The following is an 8,675-nucleotide window of genomic DNA, read 5'->3' as shown; positions in this document are numbered from 1 at the left end:
TCACAATAAGAGCTGCAATTTTTCCTTCACCTCTTATCACAAATAGAGTGTGATCTGACTAGCATTGTTTGAACCCCATCTATTGAACTGCTAAATGGAACTTACTAAACCAAGCCCGAGGTGATTGTTGCAACCCATATAAAGATTTTTTTAATCTGCTCACCTTTTGTTCACTGCTTTTGGCACAGAAACCTGGAGGTTGGGTCATGTACACTTCCTCTTCCAAGTCACCATTCAAGAAAGAATTTTTTATGTCCAATTGGTGAAGTTCTCAGTCAAGATTTGCTGCCAATGAAAAAAGGATTCTGATAGAGTTCATCTTGGCTACTGGAGCAAAAGTCTCTACATAGTCCACTCCATGTACCTGTGTAAAACCTCTTGCTACTAGTTTAGCCTTGTACCTTTCAACAGTTCCATCAGTCTTGTGTTTCACTGTGAACACCCATTCGCAACCCACTGGTTCCTTTCCTTCAGGAAGGTCCACCAACTCCCAAGTGCCATTTTTGTGTAATGCATCAATTTCTTCCTGCATTGCATCTATCTATTCAGGTTTAGATAAAACTTCTGCCACATTCTTAGGAACGGGGACACTGTCCACAGAAGAGAGGAATGCACAGAATGAAGGTGAAACGTGATCTTAAGACATAAAATTAGAGATAGGATGATTAGTGGTACAAGATCTAACACCCTTTCTCTTAGCAATAGGAATATCAAGATCATTGATGACAGGTGAATCAACATTTAGAGGAACATGCATATCAATAGGAGCAAGTGTACCTGGCTGATGAGACAGATCTGCCTTTGGTGAATCCGATGGTATTAGTTGCATAGTGTTAGGTTCCACGACTCTTGAACTCTGCTGGCTTTTATAGCGATGATGAAAAACCCGAAATGGAGGAGGATTGGGTAAATGAGGTAGTTGAGTTTGAGTTGCCTGTTTCTCCTCAATTGAGTAAACTTGCGAGAGATAGGATCATAGTAGCGATACCCCTTTTGAGATAAAGGGTAACCAAGGAAAACACAAGGAATAGCCCTAGGATCAAGCTTACCTCGAGTAGGGGACAAGTTATGGGCAAAGCAACGACACCCAAAAGCACGCATCGGAATGGTAGACAACGGAGCTGTAGGAAACATAAGCTGATGTGGGGCCTTATACTCTAGTAACTGAGATGGCATACGGTTGATGGTGTATGTAGCACACAAAACTACATCCATCCAAAAACGCTTTGGCACATTCATATGAATTAATAAGCCACGAGCTACTTCGAGAAGGTGACGGTTCTTTCGTTCAGCAACACCATTTTGTTGGGGTGTCATGGCACAAGAGCTTCGCTAAAGTGACCCACTCGAAGTAAAAAACTCTGTGAGATCACTATGAAAGTATTCCTTCGCATTGTCTGACCGGAAGATATGGATTTCAGTTTGGAACTAAGCGAACACCATGCATTGAAAGTCTTTCACAATTTTAGGCACTTCATCTCGAGATCACATAGGGTAAACCCAAGTGTATCTAGAGTAATCATCAATCAAGATAATGAAGTACTTATATCCAGTCTCAGTGGGTAGAGTAACAGGGCCCCAAACATCAGAATAAACAATATGAAATGGAAATCCAGATCTTTTATTTCTCAAAAGGTAAAGAACTTCTACAATGTTTACTCAATTGACATGTCTGACACTATAACTGACTCACTTACAATGACTCAAACAACTTTGGGAACATAACTTTTAATGACTCAAAAGAAAGATGACCTAGACGACTATGCCATGAATAGGCTTGACTCTCACTTGACAAACTCATGGACTCTGTAGCCACAAGACCAGCTTTATTCTCCAACACGTAGAGGCCATCCACCATGCTTCCTCTACCAATCGTCTTCCCCGAGGCCAAATCCTGAAACACACATGAAGACGGAAAAAAAGTGACTGAACAGTTCAAGGAGTGAGTTATACTACTAATGAACAACAAATTAATAGGTAATTTCGGAACATGCAGTACATTAGAAAAGGTAAGGCCGAGTGGGAGAGGTATGGTACCTTGGCCAGCTATGGTAGAAAAAGAACCATCAGCTAGTCTCACATTCTCTCTCCCAGAGAGAAGGTTATATGTCTGAAATAAAATTGACTTACCGGTCATGTGGTTTGAGGCTCTGGTGTTAATAACCCAAGGAGAATCAGTGGTATGAGATAACACATGGAAGGCAATGGCAGCGTTACCTGCTGTAGACGCGAAAGAGGTAGAGGGAGTAGGACCATAATCCATCTGGCGGAGAGTCCTACTATACAATTCCAAATGGTTATGAAAGGAGTTAATAATTTCTTCCTTAGGGTCAGAATTGGGATGCCTCTCCTAAGTTACCAATGGATAGTCTCTATCGACGCCATATTAGCTGAGTTATACTTTTTCTGATTCTATTGGCTTGGTTTCTTGCCTTGATCAGGTGTTGACTTCTTACCCAAATCCTGTGCCCATTTAGGTTTTCCATGGAGATCCCAACATGTATCTCTCGTGTGTTGTGTCTTCTGGTAGTGAGTGCACCAAAGTTTACTCTTATCATCTGTTCTTTTCTAAGAGTCATCTTTCTTAAAAGCACCTCCGACATTTGTATCTGAATTTCCCCGGACAGCTAGGGCAAGTGACTCCCCCTCTACACAATTCATCACACTTCTTCTACTCTCTTCTAACTGCACTAGGGCATACACCTCCTGAACTGATAGCAAGTCTTTACTACCCAAGATCTACACCCTGATGGACTCATATGAAGGATTCAGCCCTAGGAGAAAGGCAAAGACCCGTTGCTGAGATATAAGTGACTTATACGCCTTTGCATCTTCATCACACTTCCAATTCACATTTTGGTAGTGATCAAGTTCTTTCCACATCGATGTCAAATCAAAATAGTACATCGAGAGACTCCTCTCCCCCTGCTTGCAAGTAGAGGATTCAACTTGCAGTTGATATATCTTGGCATAGTGTCTCTGCTCTGAATAGGTGGACTTTGCTTGTTCTCATATCTCATAAGCAGTTTCAACCCACATAAAAGTTTTCCTTACCCGTGGCAACATGGAAACCAAGAGCCATGACATCACCATACTATTCTCTTGGTTCCACCTATCATATTCAGCACTTCCATTCGGTTCCTTCATTCTCCCATTGATGTATCCTATTTTCCCCCTAGCAGTGATGTAGAGTTTTATTCCCCTAAACTACTCAAGGTAGTTCAAACCATCAAAGGGAATAACAACCATGGGGAAACTCATATCCATTCCCCCACTCACTCCATTGTGGCTCCCTGGAATCTCTGAAGTAGTAGAATTCTCATATGACATGGTAAGCACAAGTTTTTTTTTTTTTTATCTAAACTCTCAACTTAGGATCCCTCCTTATATCGACAAAAAACTCCACACACAACAATTCAGTTCTGGACTTAATCTGAGCACTAAAAACAAACAACACCAACTTCCAAAGAAGAACTATGACGAAACTGATTTTCACCACAACATTAATCAATAACGTGTAAGTTCCACCACAACATTAATCAATAAGAGTGATCCTAATACACATGAAATCAAACTAACGAGCAGAGAAAACATGTCATCTACGACCTACAGTGATCCAACAAATAACAGATATAACCCTCACAAAAGTCTGTCGACATTTACCGGATTACACGATCCAACAAATAAAAGATATAACCCTCACAAAAGTCTGCCGACATTCAGTGGTTTAGATTCATTCACTCTCCACTTGGTACACAACCAAAGAAAGAAATAAAGGAAGAAAGAAAGCTATAGGGTTGTACTAGTTGCAAATCTGATTTGATTAGCCCAAATTCAGTCCTCTGTTCCGCCCAGATTCAGCAACTTGAAGAGAGAAAACTTGGTCACCCAGATTCAACAGACTTGCTCTGATACCATCTTGACAATAAATCTGATTTAAATATGAGAAAATAGAGAAGAGAAGGAAAGAAAAGAGAAAGGAGAAGGAAGAAAGGAAGAAGAAAAAAGTTTGGAGCAATAGAATAGTGTTGGCGGCGCCAGATTTTATTATATTATATAGGGTGGAAGAAATAAGAAGGGAAAAGACCCTTGTGCCCCTGCTGTGAGTACAATAACAAACATAACAGAAATAAAAAATAAAAAAAATGCTTTAACTAGCCAAACAAACCCTAACACTAATAATTAAATTATTTCAACAAAAACCTAGAACTAAACCAACCCAACTGAACACTAACTCATGCACACACCTTCTCTCACACTCTCCTCTCACACTCACCTCTCACCAGCGAACCAAGATCTCTCAATCTTTCCCATTATCTTTGTCAACCTCCCTCTACCCTCCATGAAACTTCTCACCATGACCTGAACCAAACCTCCATCCCATCAACCTTCCTCCATCTACTTTTCTCTCCATCCACTATTTTCTTCCAAAAAAGGACAAAAGGAAAAGAAGAAAACCCTAAGAGAGATCGGCCATGGGAAGAAGAAAACAAGAAGGGTGAAGAAGAAAGCAAAAAGGGAGGAAGAAGAAAAAAGAAAAGGTAATGGAGCAAGCTCCTTCACCATTTTTCGACCAAGGTAAATCTTTCTCTCTCTCTCTCTCTCATGAAACTCATCTCTCCAACACCCAACCAAACCCCACTCTCAGACTCTCATCTCCTTTCCCCTCTCCTCCCATAAAACACCATGACTGAATCCCTCTAGCCTCCATCTTTCCCTCCAAACACCATCTTCTTTCTCTCCATTAGCCTTCCATCATAATAAAACCCCCAAGCCCTTCATCTTCTTTCTTCTCTTCCCTTCAAATAAATCCGATCCAAACCCTAGAGACGTACCCCATTCAACTATGTAAATCAAACCAAAAAGAAAGAAGACAAGCCTTGGTAGAGTTCGACCAAGAGAGAAGAAGAAGAAGAAGAAAAGGGAAGGAAAAATGAAGAAATCCGACCCAGGAACCCTAGGACCAAATCAGTCCAAGGAAGAACAAAAAAAAGAAGATAGGGAATAATCAATAACCGAGGGGAATTCGAGCCAGCTCCCTTGCCTGGTTGATTCAAACAAGACCTCACTCAAAGAGGACTGAGAACATTTCAGCACCATATTCTCTAACGATTTTTGTCATTGCCCTCAACACATTTGCTCAAAGGCCACAGAGTTTTTATTTCCTTGAATCTCATTAGTGTTCTAGGAAGCCTTTTATTTTCAGCATTAAATTATCTCATTGTTGGATGGTGTGTGTTTTCTTTTGAAATCAATTTCATTATGATTATGTGTAGGGAATATGTGGAATAACTTACTAGAAGAATTAAATGAAATTGTATGTCTTCATCAATGTCTCTTTAATCTAATTTAGATCATTATCATGCTCAAATTGTGTAACATGTCTTGGAATCATTTGTCTAGGTGTTAGAGTTATGCTAGGCCAATTTAGTTTCGCTTACCATCTTCTTAGCATGTCTTAGTTGCATAGAAAAGTGTAGGAGTGCATTTGATTTTGGTTTTGGCATAGTATGTTTCTTTCTATTTATGTGTTTGCTTCTTTATCTTTCTTGTGGAGTCAATTGTGTAAAGTCTTCTCATGATGGTAGTGAGTTCCTTGAATATCTAATTCACTTTACTCACTTGTAGAAAGTCTAGGAGTGGATAAAAAGGGGTTGAGAGGAGATCTCTCCACCACCTTGCTTCAATCCTAGAATGTTCAAAAGGAGCTAACCCTTGTAGAAGATTTATTGCATAAAAAAGAGAAGGGAGGAGACCTCAATCTTTCTTTGTTCCAATGAACTCTTTGAAATGGTATTAGAGGATTGGAATGTTCAATGTGCTCATCATTCTTTTGATATGAGAAAATTTCATCATAGAGTGAGTAAAAGTCTTTGGTTGTTTTAATTTTTCTTCTTTCTTTATTTTTAGGGGAATCAGTACTACATATTGAGTATGGGAGTGGGGTGCCTAACACCTTCCCTCTTTCCCCTAAAAGGTACTTACAATTGCTTTATTTTGCGCATATAAGAGTCATGCTTGCTTTCTTGAACATGGGAGGCTCATCACTCCCATGTTTCTATTCTAGGTGGGTGGTGGGTCCATACATTTCAGCCATGGAGTGAGCTCCAAACTAATTTGGATATCCACAACAAGAAGACAAATTGTTGGTCAAATCTTAATAGCCAATGAAAATTTAGAGGATTTTAAGAGTTCATGAAAGAAAACGAGTGGTTTATAATCATGATCTAGAGAAAACTTTTGACTTGGTGGATTGGTCTTTCTTGGTTGAGGTGTTGATGAGATTTGGGTTTGGAGATAGGTGGTGCAAGTGGGTGATAGGGTGTGTTAGACATTGTCATTATTTTGTGTTGGTTAATGGGACAATAGCGGATTTCTTTCCAGCCTTGAGGGGTATCAGGTAAGGAGACCCCCTCTCTCCTTTTTTGATTAGCTTGGTGGCTAATGTTTTAGGTAGATTGATCTCAAGGAAAGACTCCAAGATTTTAGTAAGAGGTTGGAGAGTGGGTAGGGAAGGGGTTCCAATAACTCACTTGCAATTTGCATATGACATGATACTCTTTTGTGAATGGGGGATTTGAGTTGGATTAGGAACTTGAAGCTTACTATCAGGGGCGGAGCCATGAATTTTTTATGAGGGGGTCCAAAACTTATAGATGGACCATAGGGGGGCCATGGCTCCTTTGGGTCCCCCCTAGAATCGCCCTTGCATACTACACAACTTTTTGAATAGTTGTCTAATTTGAAGGTGAATGTTGAGAAAAATTGTATAGTCAAGGAGGTAACTGAATATGTAGTTATTTTGGGGTTTGTAGTGTCCAATTGGCGACCTTTGATTTATTTAGGATTGCACCTAGGAGATATAACCCAAGGAAAGGAAATTTTTGAAATCTGGTTGTGGAAAGGTTTAAAAAGAAACTTGCATCTTAGAAGAAGAATTATTTATCCTTTAGGGGAAGAGTTACTTTGATCAAATCAACTTTAGTTAACATGCTTGTCTATTTTTTGTTAATTTCTATGATTCTAGAAAGGGTGGGAAGAAGATTGGAGAAGTTAATAAGGAATTTTCTTTGGGATCTAGGGAAGAGAAACACACCCATAGGGTGAAATGGGAGTTGGTTTGTAGAAACAAGCCTAGAGGTCTTGGACTTGGAACTATTTAGAAGATGAATTTGGCTCTACTAGAGAAGTGGTTATAGAGATTTTCTCTGGAGAAGGAAAAGTTATGGGATAAGATTGTAAAGAGCATGGTTGTTAAGGCAACTAAGCATAAAAAAACTTAATCTTTGAGGTTTCACTTTGGCAAAAGAATCGAATTGAGGAAGAGGATAGAACAATAACACTCAATTTCCACATAGTCCTCTAAGTGAAGGTAAGTTAATCGTTTTCTTCTTCTTCTTCTTTTTGTTCTTTATTTTCTTTCTTTTTGTTGGTCTAAAATAGTGGTTACACCCCATTTTTATCATCTTCCTTTTTGTATCTTTTCCCCAAGCTTTTTGAATCATTTTATTAGACTAAGATAGGGGCTTTGCCCCCTTTTTTTGTTCTTAAATTTCTTGCATTTTCAGATTCTTTCCCATTATTGGTGTCAGAAATAGGGGTAGAATAGGGGCTCCGCCCCCACTTTTCTTCTTCATTTTCTTTTTTTATTTTAGTATTTGTTACTTTGATTTTTCTTGATCTAAAACTTCTCATTTTCTTAAATTTCTTGCATCTCCAACTTTTTTTTCTCATCGTTGGTGTCTGAAATAGAGGCTCCACCCCTTCTTTTCTTCTTCATATTTATTATTTTATTTTAATATTTATTCACCAACTTTTTTGGGTTTAGAAGAGGGCTCCACCCCTTACTTTTCTTCTTCATATTCTTCTTTTATTTTAATATTTGTTCACTAGCTTTTTTGGGTTTAGAACAAGGGCTCCGCCCCCTTCTTCTTCTTAGGTTCTTTTCCTTTCTTGGTCTAAAATAGGGGTTACAAACCCCATCAATTCTTTTTAAGATTAAATTGTAAGTTGTAACTCTAATATTTTTTGTTTTGCCTACTTGAAGCAACACTCTAAGCAGCACAAGCACAAAAGCAAGTGTAGAAGCATAAAACCAAAAAAACTAGTTCAAAAGGGAAAAAATCCATTGGCTTATTATTTTTAAATTCCACCGCCTAGGCGAAGGCTAGGCACCTAGGCACCCCATGGTCACTTAGTCTCACCTTGCCACCTTGAAAACTATGGTAAAAAATATTCATGGGCTTGCGGATAATGGTTGGGATGTTGGAATTTTGGTTAAGACTACAAAAGCTTCACCTTGGAAAGCCATACAAGCTATCTTGCCATGGATCAGGTATGATTTGCACTTTCATAACTTATTAAATTTTGGGAACAAGTTTGGGTTGGGGACTCCCCTTTCAAGGACTAATTTCCTATTTTTATTTGCCTTATCTAACTTGAAGATGAGCCTATTGCCATTCCATTCAAATTTGGTCTCGGGGTTTGGTCTCCTAATTGGTGTATTCTGTGCAAAGCTAATGGTGAGAATGGCTATCACTCATTAATCTCTTATCATTTTGCAAATTGTATTTAGGAATAGATCTTTTCATTGTTTGGTTGTAGTTGGATCTCATGCGCATGTGCAAAGTTTGCTTGCTTCTTTTTTTTTTTTTTCAAGTGGCTTGTGCAAATGA

Source organism: Nelumbo lutea, chromosome 3, assembly GCF_056320005.1.
Source record: "Nelumbo lutea isolate HS-2025 chromosome 3, American lotus-T2T, whole genome shotgun sequence".
In the NCBI taxonomy this organism is placed as follows: Eukaryota; Viridiplantae; Streptophyta; class Magnoliopsida; order Proteales; family Nelumbonaceae; genus Nelumbo; species Nelumbo lutea.
Note: the sequence above shows the minus strand (reverse complement) of the source record.